Below are 13,084 nucleotides of genomic sequence, written 5' to 3' on the forward strand. Positions count from 1 at the left end.
GTTGTCTAGCAACATGACTTTCAAGACAGGATCACGTATTACTCTGAAGTAGTACGCATCCTCGTCGTCCTACGAGGTTTGGTAGTGACTTGATCCGAAGTCTCATGATCACTATCATAAGCTTCCACTTCAATTGGTGTAGGTGCCACAGGAACAACTTCCTGTGCCCTGCTACACACTAGTTGAAGTGACGGTTCAATAACCTTATCAAGTCTCCACCATCCTCCCACTCAATTCTTTCGAGAGAAACTTTTCCTCGAGAAAGGATCCGTTTCTAGAAGCAATTACTTTTGCTTCCAGATCTGAAATAGGAGGTATACCCAACTGTTTTGGGTATTCTATGAAGATGCATTTATCCGCTTTGGGTTCGAGCTTATCAGCCTGAAACTTTTTCACATAAGCATCGCAGCCCCAAACTTCTAAGAAACGACAACTTAGGTTTCTCTAAACGGTGTCGTCACAACGGAATTGCGTGGTGCCCCTTTTAAAGTGAATGCGGTTGTCTCTAATGCCTAACCCATGAACGATAGTGGTAATTCGATAAGAGACATCATGGTATGCACCATATCCAATAGGGTGCAGTTATGATGTTCGGACACACCATCACACTGTGGTGTTCCAGGAGGTATTAATTGTGAAACACTTTCCACAATGTCTTAATTGTGTGCCAAACTCGTAACTCAGATATTCATCTCTATGATCATATCATAGACATTTTATCCTTCTTGTCACGACGATCTTGAACTTCACTCTGAAATTATTTGAACCTTTCAATAATTCAGACTTGTGTTTCAGTATCTACTCAAATCATCTGTGAAGTAAGAACATGACGATATCCACTGCATGCCTCAGCACTCATTGGACTGCATACATCAAAATGTATTACTTCCAACAAGTTGCTCTCTTGTTCCATCTTACTGAAAACGAGGCTTTTCAGTCATCTTGCCCGTGTGGTATAATTTGCATGTCTCAAGTGATTCAAAATCAAGTGAGTCCAAACGATCCATCTGCATGGAGTTTCTTCATGCACATATACCAATAGACATGGTTCGCATGTCTCAATCCTTTCAAAAATGAGTGAGTCCAAAGATCCATCTACATGGAGCTTCTTCATGCGTTTTATCCCAATATGACTCAAATAGCAGTGCCACAAGTATGTGGTACTATCATTACTTTTGGCATGAACATGTGTATCACTACGATCGAGATTCATTTTAGGTGCAAGACCATTGAAGGTATTATTCAAATAAACAGAGTAACCATTATTCTCCTTAAATGAATAACCGTACTGCGATAAACATAATCCAATCATGTTTATGCTCAACGCAAACACCAATCTCGATGGTAGAGGGAGCATGCGATGCTTGATCACATCAACCTTGGAAACACTTCCAACACACATCGTCATCTCACCTTTAGCCAGTCTCCATTTATTCCGCAGCTTTTATTTCGAGTTACTAACACTTAGCAACCGAACCGGTATCTAATACCCTGGTGCTGCTAGGAGTACTAGTAAAGTACACATTCATATAATGTATATCCAATATACTTCTGTCGACCTTGCCTGCCTTCTCATCTACCAAGTATCTAGTGTAGTTCTGCTTCAGTGACCGTTCCCCTCATTACAGAAGCACTTAGTCTCGGGTTTGGGTTCAACCTTGGGATTCTTCACTAGAGCAGCAACTGATTTGCCATTTCATGAAGTGTCCCTTCTTGCCCTTGCCCTTCTAGAAACTAGTGGTTTTACTAACCATCAACAATTGATGCTCCTTCTTGATTTCTACCTTCGCGGTGTCAAACATCGCGAGTTGCTCAAGGATCATCATCTATCCTTGATATTCATAGTTCATCACGAAGCTCTAATAGCTTGGTGGCAGTGACTATGGAGAACCATCACTATCTCATCTGGAAGATTAACTCCCACTCAATTCAAGCGGTGGCACTCAGACAATCTGAGCACATGCTCAACGATTGAGCTTTTCTCCCTTAGTTTGCAGGCTTAAGAAACTTGTCAGAGGTCTCATACCTCTTGTCGCGGGCACTAGTCTGAAATCCCAATTTCAGTCTTCGGAACATCTCATATGTTCTGCGACGTTTCAAAATCGTCTTTGGTGCCTCAATTCTAAACCTTTATCAATACGCACTGAACTATCACGTAGTCATCAAAAACGTGTATGTCAGATGTTCCGCAACATCTACAGACGACGCTGAGGTTCAGCACACCGAGCGGTGCATTAAGGACATAAGCCTTCTGTGCAGTAATGAGGACAATCCTCAGTTTACGGACCCAGTCCGCATAATTGCTACTACCAACTTTCAACTAAATTTTCTCTAGGAACATATCTTAAACAGTAGAACTAAAGCGCAAGCTATGACATAATTTGCAAAGACCTTTTGACTATGTTCATGATAATGAAGTTCATCTGAATATTTAATGAACTCCAACTCAGATAGACATCCCTCTAGTCATCTAAGTGATACATGATCCGAGTCAAACTAGGCCGTGTCCGATCATCACGTGAGACGGACTAGTCATCATCGGTGAACATCTCCATGTTGATCATATCTGCTATACGACTCATGTTCGACCTTTCGGTCTCTTGTGTTCCGAGGCCATGTCTGTACATGCTAGGCTCGTCAAGTCAACCTAAGTGTTTCGCATGTGTTCCGAGGCCATGTCTGTACATGCTAGGCTCGTCAACACCCGTTGTATTCGAACGTTAGAATCTATCACACCCGATCATCACGTGGTGCTTCGAAACAACGAACCTTCGCAACGGTGCACAGTTAGGGGGAACGCTTTTCTTGAAATTTTAGTGAGGGATCATCTTATTTATGTTACCGTCGTTCTAAGCAAATAAGATGTAAACATGATAAACATCACATGCAATCAAATAGTGACATGATATGGCCAATATCATTTTGCTCCTTTGATCTCCATCTTCAGGGCACCATGATCATCTTCGTCACCGTCATGACACCATGATCTCCATCATCATGATCTCCATCATTGTGTCTTCACGAAGTTGTCACGCCAACGATTACTTCTACTTCTATGGCTAACGCGTTTAGCAATAAAGTAAAGTAATTTACATGGCGTTATTCAATGACACGCAGGTCATACAAAAAATAAAGACAACTCCTATGGCTCCTGCCGGTTGTCATACTCATCGACATGCCAGTCGTGATTCCTATTACAAGAATATGATCAATCTCATACATCACATATATCATTCATCACATCTTCTAGCCATATCACATCACATAGCACATGCTGCAAAAACAAGTTAGACGTCCTCTAATTGTTGTTGCAAGTTTTTTACGTGGCTTGTATAGGTTTCTAGCAAGAACGTTTCTTACCTACGTAAGACCACAACGTGATATGCCAATTTCTATTTACCCTTCATAAGGACCCTTTTCATCAAATCCGTTCCGACTAAAGTGGGAGAGACAGACACCCGCTAGCCACCTTATGCAACTAGTGCATGTCAGTCGGTGGAACCTGTCTCACGTAAGCGTACGTGTAAGGTCGGTCCGGGCCGCTTCATCCCACAATACCGCCGAAACAAGATAAGACTAGTAGCGGCAAGAAGAATTGGCAACATCGACGCCCACAACTACTTTGTGTTCTACTCATGCATAGAAACTACGCATAGACCTAGCTCATGATGCCACTGTTGGGGAACGTAGCGGAAATTCAAAATTTTCTACGCATCACCAAGATCAATCTATGGAGTAATCTAGCAACGAGGGGAAGGGGAGTGCATCTACATACCATTGTAGATCGCGATGCGGAAGCGTTGCAAGAACGCGGATAAAGGAGTCGTACACGTAGCGATTCAGATCGCGGTTGATTCCGATCTAAGCGCCGAACCACGGCGCCTCCGCGCTCAACACACGTGCAGCCCGGTGACGTCTCCCACGCCTTGATCCAGCAAGGAGAGAGGGAGAGGTTGGGGAAGACTCCGTCCAGCAGCAGCACAACGGCATGGTGGTGATGGAGGAGCGTGGAAATCCCGCAGGGCTTCGCCAAGCACCGCGGGAGAGGAGGAGGGAGAGGGGTAGGGCTGCGCCGAAAGAGAGACGTTCTCGTGTCTTGGGCAGCCCCAAAACCCCAATATATATAGGGGAGGGGGAGGGCTGCGCCCCCATCTAGGGTTTCCCCCCCAAGGGGTGCCGCCAGCCCTAGATGGGGCTTGGGGGGCGGCCAAAGGGGGGAAGAGAGGGGGCGCCCCACTAGATGGGCCTTAGGCCCATCTGAGCCTAGGGTTTCCCCCTGCCCCCCTTTCCTGCGCCCTGGCCCTCTTGTGGGGGGCGCACCAGCCCACCTGGGGCTGGTACCCTCCCACACTTGGCCCATGCAGCCCTCTGGGGCCGGTGGCCCCACCTGGTGGACCCCCGGGACCCTCCCGGTGGTCCCGGTACATTACCGATAGCACCCGAAATTTTTTCGGTGACCAAAACAGGACTTCCCATATATAAATCTTTACCTCCGGACCATTCCGGAACTCCTCATAACGTCCGGGATCTCATCCGGGACTCCGAACAACATTCGGTAACCACGCACATACTTTCCCTATAACCCTAGCGTCATCGAACCTTAAGTGTGTAGACCCTACGGGTTCGGGAACCATGCAGACATGACCGAGACGTTCTCCGGTCAATAACCAACAGCGGGATCTGGATACCCATGTTGGCTCCCACATGTTCCACGATGATCTCATCGGATGAACCACGATGTCGGGGATTCAATCAATCCCGTATTCAATTCCCTTTGTCTATCGGTATGTTACTTGCCCGAGATTCGATCGTCGGTATCCCGATACCTCGTTCAATCTCGTTACCGGCAAGTCTCTTTACTCGTTCCGTAACTCACGTCATCCCGTGATCAACTCCTTGGTCACCTTGTGCACATTATGATGATGTCCTACCGAGTGGGCCCAGAGACACCTCTCCGTTTACACGGAGTGACAAATCCCAGTCTCGATTCGTGCCAACCCAACAGACACTTTCGGAGATACCTGTAGTGCACCTTTATAGCCACCCAGTTACGTTGTGACGTTTGGTACACCCAAAGCATTCCTACGGTATCCGGGAGTTGCACAATCTCATGGTCTAAGGAAATGATATTTGACATTAGAAAAGCTCTGAGCAAACGAACTACACGATCTTGTGGTAGGCTTAGGATTGGGTCTTGTCCATCACATCATTCTCCTAATGATGTGATCCCGTTATCAACGACATCCAATGTCCATGGTCAGGAAACCGTAACCATCTATTGATCAACGAGCTAGTCAACTAGAGGCTTACTAGGGACATGGTGTTATCTATGTATCCACACATGTATCTGTGTTTCCTATCAATACAATTCTAGCATGGATAATAAACGATTATCATGAACAAGGAAATATAATAATAACTAATTTATTATTGCCTCTAGGGCATATTTCCAACAAGATCGCCATCTCGACGCACAATCAGAAACCATCCAGAGCCGCCGTCCCGACATCCACTGTCCCCGACGACGAGGAGATCCGTGCAAACTGCAACATGCTGACTCTCCAAGACGATGCCTCAAATAAGGAAACGACGTAGCCGCCGTCATCGCCCGCTTCGACCAACCGAAGCTAGGGATTTCTCCCGGAGAGTTGTGTAAAACAGCTCCACGACAACACCTTCAAAAAAGGGAACGACACCATGGCCATGGCGCCGCTGTTGCCGGCACCGACCCAAGGTCAGTGCTAGACTTTCGCTCGGAGCTCCTTCACACCTTCGAATCCGAGCAGATCCGAAGCACTGCACAGTGCACAATTCCCATGGTCGACTTCCACAGTGCAGCTGCTGCCGCACCTCACAACCGCGCCGGCAACCACAGCATCACCTCCCAGACCCCGCTCGACGCCAGATCCACGGCGCCCGAATCTCTCTTGCCTGCTCGTTTCACCCGAGGTGCGCTCCTTCTCCCCCAAATCCAGATGCCGGCGGAAACGGAGCTAGCTAGCGCGAGCAATGCGTTGGGCGCACAGCGTGCCGGGGCGGAGCTCAGGGATCCAACAGTGCTTCAGGCGCACACGTCTGATCTGCCGGGCGGGTGCACGGTCGCGGCCCCGGCCCCCGACGGTGTGCTTCTCGGGCAGCACCGAGCGCACGTAGTGCTCCTGTTCACTGCCCCCGTCGACTGTACACTCGTAGACTTGATTGATCTGAATCAAAATCTCAACACATGTAGTGGTGCCCAGTTTACACGATTTTACACCGATCAATTAACGGGTGTGGGTTTGTTAACGAATTAACAAGTACCTACAAATTATAGTACTGCTCACCTAGCCTAGCTGGACCTGTCATGTCGGCCATAACATGAATTTCACACTAATCTCTACTTGTTAAACGTGAAGTCTGGTCTGTTATATTTGGTCTTCCTAATTGCAAGTAAGACTGAAACTCAACCTATCTCGCCATACCTAAGATCGTCTCTGCTAACCTTCCACTGGCTCTCACCTACCGTACGCGGTTACCTTTCCCTGGCCGGACATGTCAGCCATCACATGCATCACCCTAGCCTAATCACCTTGTTAATGGTCAATTATAGTCTGCTTGGCCGTCTTCATTATAGGTGGGTCCGGTCTCATGATGTTAAATGTGAACTCTTGTCTGGTTCGTCTTTTCAAATATACCTGAATTTGGACTTGTTCACGCTCATACGTAATGAATGCCTCTTCTTGTCACTCTCTTCATTTCTATGCAACCCCAACCAGCTGCTAGGTGGATCCAGTCTCATCTACTTGCGCGTTTCTTGAGGGGGGTTGCTAACACGAAACTACAAAGGATATTTTAAATTTTCGCCATATTTTAGCGCTCGCCTACCGTGGTTCTTTGGATCGACGTGTCAGCAGCTAGTGCATGCATCATCCTTATCTTACAATTAGTTAAATCTTTAGCCATATATGTTTTGTTTAGTCTTTAATTTACATCTAATTTAGCCTTTGGTCACCCACCTGTTATCACCGGTACTTAATGCTTCTTTTGCCCCTATATCTTCAATCCCTATGCAAAACCCCAACCAGCTGCTGGTAAGTGGATCCCGTCTCATCTTTTTGCGCCTCTCCTCTACTCGGATATTTCTTGACTATAGCTAATCCCTGCAGATTGATCTTCCAGGTTAGTGCTTCAGTTCTTTACTTGTCAAATACTACAACTTTCGGTTAGCCAGCCTTCACTTAGTATGTATACACTCTTTTGAATTCTATCATGGCACTTTCAGATTTGAAAACAGATGAAACACGACTTGTTAAGTAGCTTCTCAATTAGGGCTATTAGAGGGAAAACCGCATGACTTTGTGTTTCGTTCCAACAGCAAATTGCTCCCAAGAGGTGCTTAAGCAATTGATATTCCATGAAACATCAATCACATTCTTTTAGAAATTGTAGAGAAAGTGGCTTTCAACTCCAGTTTACAGAAATCTGTAGAATATATTACTCCCTCCGATCCATATTACTTGTTTCTGATTTTGTAAAACTTTAGTATCCGTTTGCTACCAAGATACTGAGAAGTTCAACATAACAACAAACAAAAAGTCGCGTCCTTAGTACATCATCTCCTTTTCAAAGAAAAGTACATCAGTGGAAAAAAGCGGTTTTTTTACCTCATGAATGTGTAAGGGGATGTGAGAACATCATTGATGTCTGAGGAAACTTTAGTTGTCACATGATCAAGCACATAGTTCATATTCTGCACCTCCTCTGGCACAAATAGGTTCGAACAAAATTCTGTTGTCAATGCCTACATCTTGGCCAGTCCTCAGTAAGCTGCCTATCAGACTTCACCAAGGATTTTATCCTATTCTTCCGGCACCTAGCATTTGCCCTCTGATGATAATAACATGTATTTTATCGCCTATCGTCAACCATTCAATTCTGCTCCGCTGCCTCCACATAGTCTCTTCGCTGTGGTAAAGCTCATACTCAACATCTGTGCTTGCATGTCAGTCATCACATGGATCTAGCCCTAAGTCATAGCAGCTTTTGGATCTTAGAGAGCACCAGCAGCATGCCCACCTCTCGACATTTTGCCAGCACCAGGATCTCCCATTGCATGAAGGCCATGGCTTTCTGAAGAGCATGCATAGGGAGGCACAAACTCTGATTAAAACACGGAGTCCTAGAAAGCTCAGGCTCTGGAAAGTCCTAGAAAGCACGGAGTACAATAAGATCTAAAGAAAGTCGAGGTTTCGATTAGTTGTGTCATCTGAAAGTTCAGGCTCTGGAATATTGTATGTCAGCAGTATGTAGTTAAATAACGTATCCCTCTTCATTTCTATATATGCAACCCCGGGCCAATGGAGTACCAACCAGCTGGTTGCTGGATCCAGTCTGATATCAAGTTGTTAAATGTGAAGTGATTTTTTTGTCTGTTTGGTCTTCTTAAGTATATAGAAATTTGTTGGCCCAGACCCGACGCCGAGTATTTTCTGACGACGGCGACGACCGACGACGAACGATGAAGCAACGCTGGTTGGACTTGGTTCCTGCCCCAAGTCGGCAATATACGTACCAAGCTTTGGACGTGTCTTGCTACTAGCCAAAGCTAGCTAGCTAGACTACCAAGCCTGATTGATCGATCACCTTAACAAACCTCGCAACGCTCGTACACAACGGCCAGTCGGCCGGAAGCACCGCACACGAAGCCGAGGTATTGCCACAGGCTCGTATCGAGCCTGTTTTGATCTGTATTACTTTCACAAATCCACGATACAATCTTACAGGGTATACGTACCTATATATATCCGCCTAGCTAGTACTAGCAAACCTAATCGGCATCTAATACTAGTCCTACTCGGACTCATATACATGCACGTGTACACCTATGGAATACTAAGCACACTAGGTAATTGCTCCGTATACGATCCGGATACGGCGACTACGTCGGGTTTACTTTCAACAATCACCCCCCTAAACACGACGTCATCACGTCACAGCTCCGACGCCGATTCTTGTTTGCGTCTCCATGAACTTCTCTCGATCCAAAGCCTTGGTTAGAATGTCCGCCTTCTGATCATCGGTGCAATCGTAGTTGACCTTCATCTTACCTTCTTTCACGCAATCCTTTGTGTAATGATACATCGTATCAACATGCTTGCTCCTTTCACGCCGCACTGGATCCTCGGGTAGAAAGGTCTCACTATCAACATTGAGCACAATTTGTTCCGGATCTCGATCTATGAGATCACTGTGCAGCCTCGCTAGCGACACACCGTGACATGCCGCAGTTGCTTTACTCTTCTTGCTCAGCTCAAGACGAGGTTCCATTGAAGCGTCAATTGGATTGCAATATTTCATGCCACGACTTTCAAGTACCTTCCTTGCGTATGCTTCCCGGCATAGTGTGATCCCCCCATCTTTTGATGTACCTTTATCCCGTGGTAGTAGCTCAAAAGACCTAGATCATCCATCTTGAAATGCTCTTTCATCTGTAGCTTGAACTTTGCAATCACCTCTTCATCTGCTCGGGTAATTAATAGGTCGTCGACGTTGATGCCAACTAGTAGACGATCCCTACCTTCACCTCTCTTGTACATCGCATGCTCTAGTGGGGCTTTCTCAAATCCAAGAGAAATCAATGTATGATCAAGTTTGATGTTCCATGCCCGAGGTCCTTGCCATAGCCCATACAAGATTTTGTGTAACTTCAGTACCTTGTGCTCTTCTCTTTCGTTGATGAATCCCGGTGGCTGGTTCACATAAACCTCTCCTTCTAACTCGTCGTTCAAAAACATAGATTTTACATCCATGTGATGTATCTTCCATGATTCCTGAACCGCGAGAGCGATGAGTAGTCTCACCGATTCCATCCTTGCACCGGGAATGAACACTTCTTCGAAATCCGCACCTTCCTCTTGCACATACTCTTTCGCTACTAGCCTCGCTTTGTGCTTCACGGACCCTTCGGCATCTTTCTTGATCACAAATTCCCACTTGAAATCCATGGCTTTTTCATTGTTGAGAAGATCCACAAGCTTTCATGCATTATTGTCGTGGATCGACCTCAACTTCTCTTCCATTGCCTGACGCCAACATTCCTTCGTATTTGCGTCCTCCAAATCCGCCGGTTCCTCGACGCTTGCTAGACACCGTCGTCCACTCCTTTTCACCTTTTCCGGGTCAAGCGTCCGAAGAGTTTTCTCCGAATATGGGTGTAACACCGGTTTAAGATGCATGGGTGTAGATGAAGTTGTCCTCGTCTCCTGTGTCTTTGGAGACAATGTTTCATTTTCTGCTATGCACTTTTCTTTTGGCAAAGCAAAAAATCCATTACATGCTTCGCATGAAACATCCCTTCGGCTGCTAGCATGGTCAACGTGCGTGACTTCCCAAGCTGGACTTCCAGCCGCCACTACCGGTGGGCCTTGCCCATCTGCTGTGCTGCAACTTCCGCTCGGTGAGCCATGACGACCTTAGCACACCACTTGAGCCACAAAACGCTCCTGCTGGGCTGTGTTCCTCCAGTCGAACAGACCTCTTCTCTGGTTGGACTGCACGTCTGCCTGTTACTAGCCAGCGTGGCACGGCTGCTGCGCAAGTGCCACCGGACTCCATCGAGTCGTTAATGCTTTCAGAACTCCTCGTCCATGTTTCACTTGTGCAAGTCACCGCACGACTCGATGCACCGGCTTCCGGCACGTCCATATTTGCTCCATATACGTGTCTACTTTTGCATCAGCATATTTTGATACGTGGTCTTGAGGCGCCACGTACGCCAAATTGACATTCGTGTCCGTCGCATCGACACAAATTTCAGAATTACGTCCCGCGCCAGTTGCTTCGGCACAAGTTTCGAAAATACCAATCAGGCATGTAACAGGGCTGCTTCTCCACGGTCGAGCACACGCAGCTATTGCTTCATCCGCTCCAGCAAAGTTGGCGCTTACGTCCATAGCACTGACATAAGTTTCGGAATCACTCCCCGCATCTATAACTTCGATACAGATTTTCGAACCACGATCATGATGGCAAACTTTTTCTTCCACGAGCGCGACAGTTTCTTTAGCCGGCCCTCGAAGAACTGGATCCTCTTCGTCCACGAGTTCACTCATCAACATCATGTCACCATCATCTCCTTGCTGGGCTATCAGCTCCTTCTGCTTCGGTGCTTCCTCGCAGTCAGCCTTGAAGTGGCCGAGGAGACCACAGTTATAACACCTCACTTTCCTGATGTCAAACTTTCTCCTCGGTGACGGTGCAGCCTCATCGTCTGAGTCGTCATCCGAGTCGGCGAAGTTCTTTCTCACCGAGCGCTGCTTCCGCTTCTTCTTGCTACTGCTTATCGATCCGCCTCCCTTTTCCAGGGCGATCCACTGCGCCTTTGTGAGCATCACAAGCTCGTCGTTCTTCCCGTCCCCAAGACTGTACCGCATACGCTCATCGTGAGCCTTGTACCGTCCGACAAGATCGTCGATGGAGAGAGTCGCGAGATCGACGCACTGCTCGATCGCCGTGACAATTTGCAGGTACCGGGGAGGGGCCGCACGCAAGAAACGCCGGACAACCGAGGCCTCCGTGAGGTTCTCTCCATGCGCACGAATCCGATTGACGAGAGTAGCTACCCGTGAAGCGAACGCATCCACGGACTCATTGTTGCCCATGACCAAAGTCTCATAGTTCCTTAGGAGAGTTTGGAGATTGGCTTGCTTGACGCGGGTGTGTCCCTCGAACATGAGTTTCAACGTATCCCACACCTCCTTTGTCGTTGCTTTGGCGATCAGGTGCTGGAGGACATCCATCGGCATCACCGAATAAATCTCCGACGCCGCCTGCCGATCCTTTTGGTGCTCGGCTCCCTCCTTCTTGTACGCGTCGCCTCCTGGATCGACCGTGTCCCATAGCTCGTTGGCGCGGAGACCACATTCCATGAGGGCCTTCCAGACTCCGAAGTTCTAGCGATCAAACAATGGGTACGATGAACTCGCCGGAGCAGCAATTACTTTAGCCGCACCGAAGTACTCCGCCAGCTGCTTGGTCTTCTCATCGTCCGACATGATCTCCCGTTACTAGAAGATCAACCTTGCTCTGATATCAATTGTTGGCCCAGACCCGACGCCGAGTACTTTCCGGCGACGGCGACGACCGACGACGAACGATGAAGCAACACTGATTGGACTTGGTTCCTGCCCCAAGTCGGCAATATACGTACCAAGCTTTGGACGTGTACTACTTGCTACTAGCCAAAGCTAGCTAGCTAGACTACCAAGCCTGATTGATCGATCACCTTAACAAACCTCACAACGCTCGTACACAACGGCCAATCGGCCGGAAGCACCACACGTACGCACACGAAGCCAAGGTATTGCCACAGGCTCGTATCGAGCCTGTTTTGATCTGTATTACTTTCACAAATCCACGATACAATCTTATAGGGTATACGTACCTATATATATCTGCCTAGCTAGTACTAGCAAACCTAATCGGCATCTAATACTAGTCCTACTCGGACTCATATACATGCACGTGTACACCTATGGAATACTAAGCACACTAGGTAATTGCTCCGTATACGATCCGGATACGGCGACTACGTCGGGTTTACTTCCAACAAATTTGTACTTAGTCACTGACATTGCGCATACTTAATGCCTCTTCTTCCCCCTCCCTTCATCTCTATGCAACCCCAACCAGTTGCTGGTAGGTGGGTCCAATCTCATCTTCTTGAGCCTCACTTCCACTTGGATCTTTCTTGAGTAGCTAGCTGCAGCCCAGCAGATTGCGCTGGTCAAAAAGTGTGACAAAATTTCTTTAGGCAAGCCAAAGTCTCTGCTGGCCTTTCGCTGGCTCTCACCTACTGTACGCGGTCACCTCTCCCTGGCTGGACATGTCAGCCATCACATGCATCACCGTAGCCTAATCACCGTGTTAATGGTCAATTATAGTCTGCTTGGCCGTGTTCGTTTATATGTATGCTACTCCGGCTGATCGAGTCACAGCCAGCTGGTATGCGGGTCCGGTCTCATGTTGTTAAATGTGAAGTCTTGTCTGTTTCATCTTTTTAGTATGTCTGAATTTGGACTTGTTCACCTAATATTTCTAACATGCA

Source organism: Aegilops tauschii, chromosome 7, assembly GCF_002575655.3.
Source record: "Aegilops tauschii subsp. strangulata cultivar AL8/78 chromosome 7, Aet v6.0, whole genome shotgun sequence".
Lineage (NCBI taxonomy): Eukaryota > Viridiplantae > Streptophyta > Magnoliopsida > Poales > Poaceae > Aegilops > Aegilops tauschii.